Here is a 13,345-nt window from a genome sequence, read left to right as displayed (position 1 = left end):
TGCAGTGGCACACTCTTGTTCACTGCAGCCTCCACCTCCCAAGTTCAAGGGATTCTCGTGCCCTAGCCTCCCTAGTATATGGGATAACAGGCACCTGCCACCACACCTGACCAATTTTTGTGTTTTTAGTAGAGACGGAGTTTCACCATGTTGGCCAGGCTAGTCTCAAACTCCTGACCTCAGGTGATCCACCCACCTCAGCCTTCCAAAGTGCTGGGATTCCAGGCATAAGCCACTGTGCCTGGCCAATGTCTTTTTTCCTTATACATCTATTTTTTGCTAGAGTTAATAACTGCCTCATTTGTTCACTTGCTTGGTTTCCCATATAACTATTATTAACTTTTTACAAATACTCCAACATTTCTGCTATTTGCCTTATCCATGTATTTTTTCACACCCTCAAACCCATCAATTTCAGTTTTCTCCTGAAAACTGCTTTCATAGGCTGCTCCAGTCTCCTGCTGCAATCTGAACGAGCAGCTTTTTAGGCCAGTTGCACTTAGCTGACTTTTTTGTGTGTGTGTGTGGCAGGGTCTGGCTCTGTCATTCAGCCTGGAGTGCAGTCATCTTTGCTCACTGTAACCTCTGCCTCCTGGGTTCAAAGCATCCTCCCACCTCACTCTCCTGAGTACCTGGGACTACAGGTATGTGCCACCTTGCCTAATTTTTGTATTTTTTTTTGTAGAGACAGTGTTTTGCCATGTTACCCAGGCTGGTCTGCAACTCTATTTTCTTTTTTCAGATGGAGTCTTGCTTTGTCACCCAGGCTGGAGTGCGGTGGCGCAATCCCAGCTCACTGCAACCTACGCCTCCTGAGTTACTGGGACTACAGGCATGTGCACCACTATGCCGGGCTAATTTGTTTGTATTTTTAGTAGAGATGGGGTTTGACCATGTTGGCCAGGCTGGTCTCGAACCCCTGACCTCAGGTGATCTGCCCACCTTGGCCTCCCAAAGTGCTGTGATTAAGGTGTGAGCCACCGCACCTGGTCTCAAACTCTTTGAGTTCAAGCAGTCTGTCTGTCTCAGCCTCCCAAAGTGCTGCCTGGCCCTACCCTGATATTCTTATAGAAGCCACTTCTCCAACCCCAGCTCAGAATCACTCATTTATCTTGTCATAAAAATTTAAAAACAGATTTTACTTGAAAAACATTATTAGAATGCATATTTAATAATATTAAACACAAATCATCATGCAAAAGAAATTTAAGAGGAAAAAAGGTCTATATTCTTATGTAATCTATAATAGAAAGAGAAAATGAATGTACATAAAGAGGTAGGTAGATGTTTTTATTTGCAAAAAAAGTTTCTATGGTCTGGAAAAATTTTGGAAGTAAAAAATAAAATTGATTTTTTCTTTGTTTTTTATGAGACATGGCTTCATTCTCTTGCCCAGGCTGGAGTACAGTGGTACAATCTTGGCTCACTGCAACCTTCAACTCCTGAGTTCAAGTGATTCTCCTGTCTCAGCCTCCCAAGTAACTGGGACTATAGGTGTGCACCACCATCTCTGGCTAATTTTTGTAGTTTTAGTAGTATTCACTATATAGACAGGCTGGTCTTAAACTCCTGATCACAAGTTATCCACCAGCCTTTGCCTCCCAAAGTGCTGGGATTACAGTTGGAGCCACCCCACCCGGCCTAAAACAGGATGTATTTCAAATTAACTTGTCTCTTTATAAAAACTATAGATGCTTAGACACCCACCTTCAAAAATTCTAATTCTGCAGATCTGGGGAGGGCCTTGGACATCTATACAGTTTTTGTTTGTTTGTTTTGAGACGGAGTTTCGCTCTTGTTACCCAGGCTGGAGTGCAATGGCATGATCTCGGTTCACCACAACCTCCGCCTCCTGGGTTCAGGCAATTCTCCTGCCTCAGCCTCCTGAGTAGCTGGGATTACAGGCACACGCCACCATGCCCAGCTAATGTTTTATATTTTTAGTAGAGACGGCGTTTCACCATGTTGACCAGGATGGTCTCAATCTCTTGACCTCGTGATCCACCCGCCTCGGCCTCCCAAAGTGCTGGGATTACAGGCTTGAGCCACCGTGCCCAGCATCTATACAGTTTTAAAAGCTCTAGCTGCTACCACTACCACCATTCTCTCCCATCTCACTGCAAAAAAACAAAAGCCCTTCATTGTTAGGATTGAGAACCACTGAGAAAAAAGATGGAGTAAATTCTAGGCTCTTTTCTGCTTTTCTAATTGTGTCTTGGAATAGTTCCTCAAATTTACAGCTGACTAAAAATCTTCAGTTAAATGCACAGTAAGAATCTTAAGAATATGAATATATCTTGCTATTTTTCCACTTGTAGGAATTTGCCCTAGGGAACATGTATACAGAAATTTAGTTATAAGGATATCTTCTATAGTGTCACAATCACTAGCCAAATGTGGTTATTTAAACTTACATCTGAACTTGTAAGAAATAAATAAAATTTCAGTTCCTGTTGCTGGGTGAGGTGGCTTACACCTGTAATCCGAGCACTTTGGGAGGCCAAGTAGGGAGGATCATTGGGCCCAGGAGTTCAAGACTAGCCCGGGCAACACAGTGAGACTCTGTCTCTACCCCCCCACACACACACACAAAAAAATTAGCCAGCTGTGGTGCCTATACTCTCATCTGAGAGGCATAAAATGTGCTTGAAATTCTGGGTGGCTTAGTGGGAGGATCAGTTAAGCCTGGAAGGTCAAGGGTGCGATGAGCCCTTATTGTACCACTATACTCCAGCCTGGGTGCAGACAAACATCCTATCTTTAAAAAAAAAAAAAGAGAAAAAAAATTCAGTCCCTCAATCACATTGTCTACATTTCGAGTTCTCAGGAGTCACATGTAGCTAGCAGCTTCTCTATTAGAAGATGAGAATGCCTGGGAAAGCATAGGGCCAGCTGTATACATCCATGGCTTATCTTTTTGAGACGGAGTCTTGCTCTTGTTGCCCAGGCTGGAGTGCAATGGTGCGATCCTGGCTCACCGCAACCTCCGCCTCCTGGGTTTAAGCAATTCTCCTGCCTCAGCCTTCCACATAGCTGGGATTACAGGCATGCGCCACGATGCCTGGCTAATTTTTGTATCTTTAGTAGAGATGGTGTTTCTCCATGTTGGTCATGAACTCTCGACCTCAGGTGATTTGCCTGCCTCGGACTCCCAAAGTGCTGGGATTTCAGGCGTGAGCCACCATGCCAGGCTGAAATTTTTTCTTTGAGACAGAATCTCACTCTTGTTGCCCCGGCTGCAGTGCAGTGACATGATCATGGTTCACTGCAGCCTCAACCTCCCAGGCTCAAGCAATTCCCCCACCTCAGTATCCTGAGTAGCTGAGACCACAGGCATGTGCCACCGTACCTAGTTTTTTTTTTTTTTTTTTTGAGAAAAAGTCTTGCTCTGTTGCTGAGGCTAAAGTACAGTGGCAAGATTTAGGCTCACTGCAACCTCTACCTCCTAAGGTCAAGCGATGCTCCCACCTCAGCCTCCCAAGTAGCTGGGGCTACAGGCATGCACCATGATGCCTGGCTAAGTTTTGTATTTTTTGTAGAGATGAGGTTTCACCATGTTGCCCTGGTTGGTCTTGAACTCCTGGTCTTAAGCGATCCACCGGCCTCAACCTCCTGAAGTGTCGGAATTATAGGCACGAACCACTGTGCCTGGCCAATTTTATTTTATTTTTTTAGTATAGACAGGTCTTGCTATATTGCCCATGTTGGTCTTGAACTCCTGAGCTCAAGAGATCCTCTGTGAAATTCTTAATTGATTCACTCAGACCTATGTAAGAGTTTGTCAAATAATTCCACTGGGCAAAGACCCCTAATTTAGTTCCTCAGAAATACATTTGGAAAAAGTTCATCTTGAGGGAACACTGGAAGTAGCACTCCTCCAGGTTAGGTATATTGGTGCTACTGGTGGTTTATTATTAATAGTTTCGGCTGGGCACAGTCTCACACCTGTAGCCCCAGCACTTTGGGAGGCTGGGTCGGGTGGATCACCTGAAGCCAAGAGATTGAGACCAGCCCGGCCAACCTGGTGAACACCCCATCTCTACTAACAATACAAAAATTAGCTGGGTGTGGTGGCAACATTGGTGATGAAATCTTTCCTCCAGAACTTCCTCACTTAGACTTTTTTTTTTTTTTTTTTTTTGAGGCAGAATCTCACTCTGTTGCCCAGGCTGGAGTGCAGTGGCACGATCTTGGTCACCGCAACCTCTGCCTCCCAGGTTCAAGCTATTCTCCTGCCTCAGCCTCCTGAGTAGCTGGGACTATAGGCGCCTGTCACCACGCCCAGCTAATTTTTTGTATTTTTAGTAGAGATGGGGTTTCACCAGGTTGGCCAGGCTGGCCTCGAACTCTTGACCCTGTGATCTGCCCAACTAAGTCTCCCAAAGTGCTGGGATTACAGGCGTGAGCCACTGTGCCCAGCGTTTCTTGTTACATTTAATGGACACAGCCATGGCAGGAAATTCACAGTCCCTATCTTAAAATTCCAAGCACATTTTATTGTCATGCTATGTGAAGTCCAATCACGTCTGTGTTTGTGTGCATGTATGTGTGTGCATAGTGGCATTTTTTTTTTTTTTTGAAGACGGAGTCTCACTCTGTCACTCAGGCTGAGAGTGCAGCAGTGAAATCTTGGATCACTGCAACTTCCAAGTCCCGGTTCAAGCGATTCTCCTATCTCAGCCTCCCGAGTAGCTGGGATTACAGGCATGTGCCACCATGCCTGGCTAATTTTTGTATTTTTAGTAGAGATGGGGTTTCATCATGTTTGCCCGCCTCAGCCTCCCAAAGTGCTGGGATTACAGGCATGAGCCACTGAGCGTGGCCACAATCATTTTTCAAAATTTCCCTTTAAAAATTATATTCTTTTTTCTTCTTCATCTTTGCTTTTCTATTATCTTTTTTTTTTTTTTTTTAAAGATGGGGTTTTACCATGTTGGTCAGGCTGGTCTTGAACTCCCGACCTCAGGTGATTTGCCCACCTTGGCCTCCAAAGTGCTTGGATTACAGGCATGGGCCACCACGCCCAGCCTGTTTATCTTATTTATCACCTCAAGTGGGATTGGCTCAAAGAATACAATCTCCAACCCACTCCCATCCCCATGTCTCTGGAAAGACCAACTTAAAGAAATAGTATTTACAGACTGGGATTCTGCAGAAGAGTAAATATAGCAGGCCTAACTTCTTATCCTTAAAAAGTCTGCTTACATGGTTAGCCACCGGCTGGCATGGGGGAACTTGGATTTCGAGAGATTTCCCATTTTCCTAGAAATGACAAGAGTGGCTTATTATGCCTCAAGTATTTGTACAAACAGTATGGTTTCTGCTGAACACCTGATTTCCTTCTGGGAGTCCAGAGTTTTGATACATGCCAGGCAGAGTCTGCCTACATGACCATTCTGGGTACGGAGTCTCTAATGAGCTTTCCTGGTTGACAACATTTTATACATGCTGCCACAACTTCTTGCTGTGAGTCCTGTGTCACTCTACTGGGGGAGGACCCTTAGAAGTTTGCTTCTGGTTTCCTCCAGACTTCACACTATGTGCTGTTTCCCTTTAATGATTTTTCTTCGTATCCTCTGTTGAAATAAATCCTAGCTATGAATGTGACTATATGCTGAGTCCTGTGAGTACTCCTAGTGAATTACTGAATCTGAGGGTGTCCTTGAGAACCTCCAATACAGGGATACCTGAAGGAAATTATTTTTAATGTTACTAAATATATTCCTGGATTAAGGCTGGCCAATGGATAGCTACAGGCCTAGCTCTTACTCTGTTTACCTCCAATAAAACTGTTTTTACTAAACTGTACTTGAATAGCCTTTATTTTACATCAAAAGCTCTAGGAAACTTGTCACTGTTTTCAGTAAGAATGTTTTAAAAATGCTTTTATTACTGTGTTCACTAAATGAGAATAGTTAGAAGAAATGTCATTCTGGATTAAGAATCAGGGATAGGCCAGGCACAGTAGCTGATGCCTATAATCCCAGAGCTTAGTGAGGCTGAGGCAGGCGGGTCACTAGAGGTCAGGAGTTCAAGGCCAGCCTGGCCAACATGGTAAAACCCCATGTCTATAAAAAATAAAAAAAATAGCTGGGTGTGGTGGCACTGGTCCATAATCCTAGCTACCTGGGAGGCTGACAATTGCTTGAACTTGGAGGCATAGATTGCACCACTGCACTCCAGCCTGAGCGAGAGTGAGACCCTGTCTCAAAAAACAACAACAACAAATAAACAGGGAAACTTTTGCTTTTTCTGAATTTTTGCCAAACTAACTTCAAACTTGACCACATTAATCATTCCCTAACAGCATTTACCAAATGTGTATTTCAGTCCTATGTAAGAGAATGGTAAAGACACACAAAGAACTTGGAAACGTTTCAAAGATAGTAAAGATTAATTCAGAAAAATAGAAGCTATTAGGAAAGGGTAACATCTAGAAAACAGCAAATTCAGCTGGGCGCGGTGGCTCATGTCTGTAATCCCAATATTTTGAGAGGCCGAGGTGGGTGGATCACCTGAGGTCAAGAGTTCAAGACCAGCCTGACCAACAGGGAGAAACCTTGTCTCTAATAAAAATACAAAAAAATTAGCTGGGCACAGTGGCACATGCACCCGTGGTCCCCGGAACTGGGGAGGCTGAAACAGGAGAACGGTTTGAACCCAGGAGGTGGAGGTTGCAATGAGCCAAGATTGCACCACTGCACTCCAGCCTGGGCAACAGAGCAAGACTCCTTCTCAAAAAAAAAAAATAAAAAAATAAAAAAAAGAGCAAGCTAATTTCACCCACAACGTTACTATACAAATGGTAAGAATAATTAATAAGGTTAAAACATGGTTAAGGCTCATTAAGAGTAACCTGAAGTCAGAGTTTTATACTTAAGGGTGACAATGTGGTGTAGTAAAAAAAGCACATACTCTGAAGTAAAACAAGCATGGTATGAATCACGTTCTTGCATCTGTGTTAATTTGATCAACGCACTGGCTTGCTGAATCTCACCTTTAATAACTCTAAAATGAGGTTAATGACATCCGTCTTATATCTGAGACAAATGTCTTTCTCCCTTTGATAGTGATGCTTATAATAATGGCTTATGAGGCCGGGCGTGGTGGCTCACGCCTATAATTCCAGCACTTTGGGAGGCCGAAGCGGGTGGATCACGACGTCAAGAGATTGAGACCATCTGGTCAACATGGTGAAACCCTGTCTCTACTAAATATACAAAAATTAGCTGGGCATGGTGGCGCATGCCTGTAGTCCCAGCTACTGGGGAGGCTAAGACAGGAGAATTGCTTGAACCCAGGAGCGGAGGTTGCGGTGAGCCGAGATCACGCCATTGCACTCCAGCCTGGGTAACAAGAGCGAAACTCCGTCTAAAAAAATAATAATAATAATAATAATAATGGCTTATGTTTCTAGGAGAGACCTTAAAATAAACTTTTTCAGAGATTTAGAAAAACTAGATATTCAGGCTTCTGATTCAAGATTATAGACTGAGCACAAGTATTTATCTCACCTCTCTCCCAAGGTCCCAATTAAGGCAAATAAATAAAAATAATAAACTTGTGTCTGAGGACAGAATAAGAGGATCCATTAGTAAATGAAATTTCAATACATTTCTGGAGGTGAAAAGTGGACAGAAGAGTGCTGTCTCAGGAAATGGAGAGAAAGCTGCAGGCTAGAATGTGATTGGAGAGTATAGCAGAGGAGACGGCACATCTGCCCAGCAGACAATCCTAAGGGTCTCTGAACCAAAACTGTAGCAGTAAGGAATGAGGGAAGAAGCAGCGGGGCTGAAAACAAGCACAGGCATAAGTGCCCACTCATGTCCATGAGTCTGAAATCCAGAGCTGCCAGTCAGCAGCTTTGCTTTTCTTTTTCTTTTTCTTGAAATGGAGTCTGGCTCTTGCTGCCCAGATTGGAGTGCAATGGTGCCATCTCAGCGCACTGCAACCTTTGCCTCCCTGGGTTCAAGGGATTCTCCTGCCTCAGTCTCCAGAGTAGCAGGGATTACAGGCGTGTGCCACCACGCCTGGCTAATTTTTGTAGTTTTAGTAGATTTGGGGTGTAACCATGTTGGCCAGGCTGGTCTCAAACACCTCAGGTGATCTGCCCGCCTTGGCCTCCCAAAGTGCTGCGATTACAGGCGTGAGCCACCACACCCACCCCACATATGTTTAATATGACTTGAGAATGTACTCCAGCAAAATGAGGCTAAAATCTAAAAAGGATGCTACGAGATATAAAAAGTGGTGTGTCCAGGTGGGCACAGTGGCCCACGCCTGTAATCCCAGTACTATGGGAAGCTGAGGCAGGTGGATCATCTGAGGTCAGGAGTTCAAGACCAGCCTGACCAACATGATGAAACCCTGTCTCTACTAAAAATACAATAATTAACTAGGCATGGTGGCAGACACCTGTAACGTTGGCTACTCGTGGGGCTGAGGCAGGAGAATTGCTTCAACCTGGGAGGGCGAAGTTGCAGTGAGCCGAGATCATGCCACTGCACTATTGCACTCCAGCCTGGGTGACGGAGCAAGACTCTATCTCAAAAAAAAAAAAAAAGTATGTCCATTGAAGAGATATCTCAAGATGATAGCTATAAAGCTGATCAAGAAAGGAATCAGTCAAAATTAGAACCAAAAACTCCAACAGAAATTAAAACCATATTTAAAAAGTTAAAGTCCGAATTTGAAACAAACTTAACTGTGTTACAATTCTGAGAAAGTTTGGCCAGGTGCAGTGGCTCATGCCTGTAATCCAGCACTTTGGGAAGCCAAGGCAGGCAGATCACCTGAGGTCAGGAGTTCAACACCAGCCTGGTCAACATGGTGAAACCCTGTCTCTACTGAAAATACAAAAAGTAGCTGGGCATGGTGGTGGATGCCTGTAGTCCCAGCTACTGGAGAAGCTGAGGCAGGAGAATCACTTGAATCTGGGAGGTGGAGGTTGCAGCGGGCAGAGATCGTACCACTGCACTCCAGCCTGGGTGACAGAACAGGACTCTGTCTCAAAAATAATTTCTTTTGAGATAGTTCAGCAAGGAATGAGAAAGAAAAATCCACTTGATCTTGAATGACAGGGAAGTTAAGACAATGGAACTGCAGTGCAGAAAAACACTTGGCTGTTTTGTGAATAATACACTTACAAGTCTGTAAGTGCTTATTATCAGCTTATAAGTTTTAGGACTATAGACAAAGCGTGACAAACTTAATTACAGTTATAGAACAGAATGTAAATGCCTTCCAATTTGATAATATGAAAGTAAAGTTTCACCTGACTGAAGATGGAAAATGGAAGGGGGAAGAGACAGGAATGACTAGGGAAGCTAATATCGCTATCTTACCAAGAGGGTAAAGTTAATGCTGCAAGTTGATAGGATAACAAACAGAAATTTATGTATAATATTTAAGGTTACAAAGGTAACCAACATAAGTAAAAATAGAAGGATTCAACTATCAAAAGTTGGGAGGTGCTGGCTGGGCCCACTGGCTCATGCCTGTATTCCTAGCACTATGGGAGACAGAGGTGGGCAAGATCACCTGAGCCCAGGAGTTCAAAACCCCATCTCTACTAAAATACAAGAATTGGCCAGGCATGGTGACATGTGCCTGTGGTCCCAGCTACTCAGGAGGCTGAGACGGGAAGATCACTTGAGCTCCAGAGGTGGAGGCTGCAGTGAGCTGAGACTGAGCCACTGCACTTCAGTTTGGGCAACACAGCAGGACACTGTCTCAAAAAAAAAAAAAAAAAAAAAAGAAATGAAAAAGAACAAGTTGGGAAGCAGTGAGGAGGGGGTGGTATGAGATTTAGCATGATCTTTACTCTCCTGGGAAAATAATGACAAGCTTCCCTAGTCATTTCTCTGTCTTTCCTGTCAGAGTGGAATGTCTAAACATGTTGTTTAGAATTACAGAAGTCCATCATTAAAGGAACTAAAACAAAAAATGATTAAATAATTCATGGGGCTGGGTGCAGTGGCTCATGCCTGTAATCCCAGCACTTTGGGAGGGTGAGGCGGGCAGATCTCCTGAGTTCAGGAGTTCAAGACCACCCTGGGCAACATGGTGAAACCCCGTCTCTACTGAAATACAAAAAATTAGCTGGGCGTGGTGATGTGCACCTGTAGTCCCAGCTACTCAGGAGGCTGAGGCAGGAGAATCACTTGAGCCCGGAGGCAGAGGTTGCAGTGCACTGAGATCGCCCTACTGCACTCCAGCTTGGGCTACAGAGTGCAGACTCCATCTCAAAAAAATAACAGTGGAGAACAGAAACAGGGATGGAGAGAGGTAGAGATGAGAGATTGCTACTTTTTTTTATGGCCCCCCTGTATAATTATTTCAATAACTGCACACAGGTATTTTCTTTGATAAAATCGTGTTAATAAAAAAAAATACATTTGAGCTCGTGATTAGGAGTAAACAGTATATAAATTATGAAGAACTTTTCTACTTTCGGATTGAATCATGTACAAATGAACTTGCCCAAGCTGGTCTCAAACTCCTGAGCTCAAGCAATCCTCCTGCAGCAGTCTTCCAAAGTGCTAGGATTACAGGCATGAGCCTCCATGCTTGGTTATCTGTATGACATTATCACTCTGCTCCCTCCAAATTTCCTTAAAATGTAAATGTAAATTTCCTTAAAATGTAAATTCTAAGGGGAAGTTAGTTGGATATCATTAGAAAGATATACCCCCACATATCAAGAACAAATACATATGTATGTATATATTACATAATATGTACATATGATATATATGTAAATATATATGTGTGTATATATGTATTTTTTCGAGACAGGGTCTTGCTCTGTTGCCCAGGCTGGAGTGCAGTGGCACTATCATAGCTCACTGCAGCCTTAAACTCCTGAGCTCAAGTGATCCTCCCACCTTAGCACCGAAGCAGCTGGGACTACAGATATGCACCACAAAGCTCGGCTAATTTTTAAAAATTTTCAAGAGAGATGAGGCCTTGCTATGTTGCCCTGGCTGGTCTCAAACTCCGGAGCTCAAGCAATCATACTGCCTCAGTCTCTCAAAGTGCTGGGATTATAGGGGTAGGCCACTGTACCCAGCCTAGTGGGATTGTTTAACACTACGTATATATACATTAGCAAAGCAATATTACTAGTGGACAGGTATAGAAACAGCTTTATTGGCTGGGCACAGTGGCTCACGCCTGCAATCCCAGCACTTTGGGAAGCTGAGGTGGGTGGATCACCTGAGGTCAGGAGTTTGTGACCAGCCTGCCCAACGTGGTGAAACCCTGTCTCTACTAAAAATACAAAAATTAGCCGGGGGAGGTGGCAGGTGCCTGTAATCCCAGCTATTTGGGAGGCTGAGCCTGGAGAAGTGCTAGAACCTGGGAGGCTGAGGTTGCAGTAAGGTGAGACTGTATCATTGGACTACAACCTGGATGACGAGTGAAACTCTATCTCAAAAATATAAAATAAAAAATAAAGAAAATAATAAACCCAGCAAACATTTATGGCAAACTTCCTACGTGGCAGGCACTGTGCTAAATGCTTCATGAGCAGCTCACAAGTATTATTATCATCCCTGTTTTACAAATCAGGAAATTAAGGTGCAGGGAGGTTAAATGGCCAAAGTCACACATGTAAGTGGTAGGGACTAATTAAATCTGTTCCAAAGCCTGTGCTCTAAAAACCAGAGTAAACTTTCTCCATTTCTGAGGCCACAACTATAAACATTGCATTCCAGCCAAAACACCTCTAAGAAACCTGGTAAAAAAGTTAGGAACCGATTTGACCAGTTCAACCCTGTAATTAACGGTTGAATTCACAGGCTTCTAGGCAGGTAATCAAATTTGGTTTCTTCTTTAACTCTCAGGGACAAGAAACAGTTCTGGGTATTTTCAGAAAGGTATGAGTGTCAATGAAGAATTATCTTAACGTCGCATATACGTATTGGTACAAGCTTCTGCTTGAGCAGATATTACACAAAGAAAAGGGCAGATTCCAATGGCTTTTCTTTCGAGGAAAGTCAAGTTAAAGTATGCTAGGATACAGGAGAAGGCTGGGCAGAGGTTAGTTCCCTATTTCCTGACAACTATGAACAATTTTTACCTAACCACTGCCCTTCCCTCGTGCTCTCTTCCCTACTCCCAACCCCCATCTCTGGCGCCCCAAATCCCCTGCAGACACTCAAAAACATTCTTAGAAAAGAAAAATACAATGAGCTCTTCGTTTTGGCCGATTCTGGGAGTCATCTGGATCTTGGTCCTTACGGGGACTTGACCCGCTGCCTGTCAGCCCGAGGTGCGCAGCGGCTGGGGAGAGCGGGGAGCTCAGCACCGCGGTCGGCAGCTACTCTGCCTGCGCAGGACAAAACCAGCATCCAGCCCCAGGTTCCCCACATGGAAGTCCCGGGGGTGGGAAGGAAGGGGAAAGCACAGCCCGTCTGTCTTGCCGGGCAACTCCATTTCAGCGTCTCCCTGACAGGCCCAAGCCTATTCTGCTCTCGGGCTGCGGCGCCTCACTGCGGGAGTCGAGGACGCGGGTTAAAAAGGAGGCCGGTGGAGGGCGAGGGTGAGCCCGGGATGGCCGCTCCGATGAAGGTCTGGGCCTGGGGAGATGGAATCGGTGGCAGAGCCACGGAGAGACGGGCCCCTGCAGCGCACCAGGCACGCCGCCAGGCCGGTACCTGTTCTTGGAGTTAGCAAGCAGTCCCGACCGTCTCAGCTCCGCCTCCTAAGTTTTATGGCCGCGCCGCTGCCAAGCCGATTGCTGGGAGTGGGGTACGCAACGTGCCATGCGCAGTCGGGCCACCGGGAGGGCCGATAGAGCGCCCCGCCCCGTCCCGCGGGGAAGCTCCGCCTTTTCCGATTGGCCAGGGGTGCGGCCGGCCACAGGCGCCGCCGCGCGCAGAGCCGTTTTCAGCTCCAGTTGTCTTTCCGGCTGCTCGGCGCCTCCGCCGCGCAGCGGGAGGGGGAAGCAGAGAAATGAAGGAACAGAGAGAGGTAAACTTGGCTGCTCTGAGAATTTTTTTCTCATTTCACGTGGTAGGACTTCTATGGGAAAACCCGCCTCGCACTTTTCTTGGAAGGTATCTCAAACGCCCGTCACTTTGGCCTCTCGGGCACCAGACAAGCTGCAAAGGGGAAGCCCATCCGTTCTTTGCGCCCATTGGTCTGTAAAATGAGGAAAATAGCTTCACTAATTAAAATGATCATCTTGTCCCCTCTGCATCTTTTTTCCCCCTGAAGCCTTCCTCATCTACAGCTTAGGCCGTTTGTGGAAACCTATCAGGTCTGCCCAAGCCAGGTTATGCAGGGCTTGAGAAATGAGGAAGCGATCCAATGATGGACTAAGCCCCACTCCTGTGAGACT

The 13,345-nt window shown here is 45.2% G+C and overlaps 1 protein-coding gene across 14 annotated transcripts in view; it reads right to left on the bottom strand.

Moving 5' to 3' along the window:
• STRADA (STE20 related adaptor alpha) overlaps nucleotides 1-12,890 on the bottom strand; it is a 40,621-nt gene extending 27,731 nt beyond the window's left edge. For 5 of the 14 annotated variants that reach the window (XM_032266032.1, XM_032266027.1, XM_032266018.1 and 2 more), the window contains exon 1: nucleotides 12,660-12,890. The gene's annotated coding sequence lies outside the window, so the exon portion shown is untranslated. The other 9 variants (XM_032266015.1, XM_032266036.1, XM_032266033.1 and 6 more) reach the window with 6 other exon arrangements.
• Nucleotides 12,891-13,345: the final 455 nt, after the last annotated feature.

Source organism: Sapajus apella, unplaced genomic scaffold (assembly GCF_009761245.1).
Source record: "Sapajus apella isolate SASKATOON/1434 unplaced genomic scaffold, GSC_monkey_1.0 scaffold153, whole genome shotgun sequence".
Classification (NCBI taxonomy): domain Eukaryota; kingdom Metazoa; phylum Chordata; class Mammalia; order Primates; family Cebidae; genus Sapajus; species Sapajus apella.
Note: the sequence above shows the minus strand (reverse complement) of the source record. Positions and strands in the feature narration are given on the sequence as shown.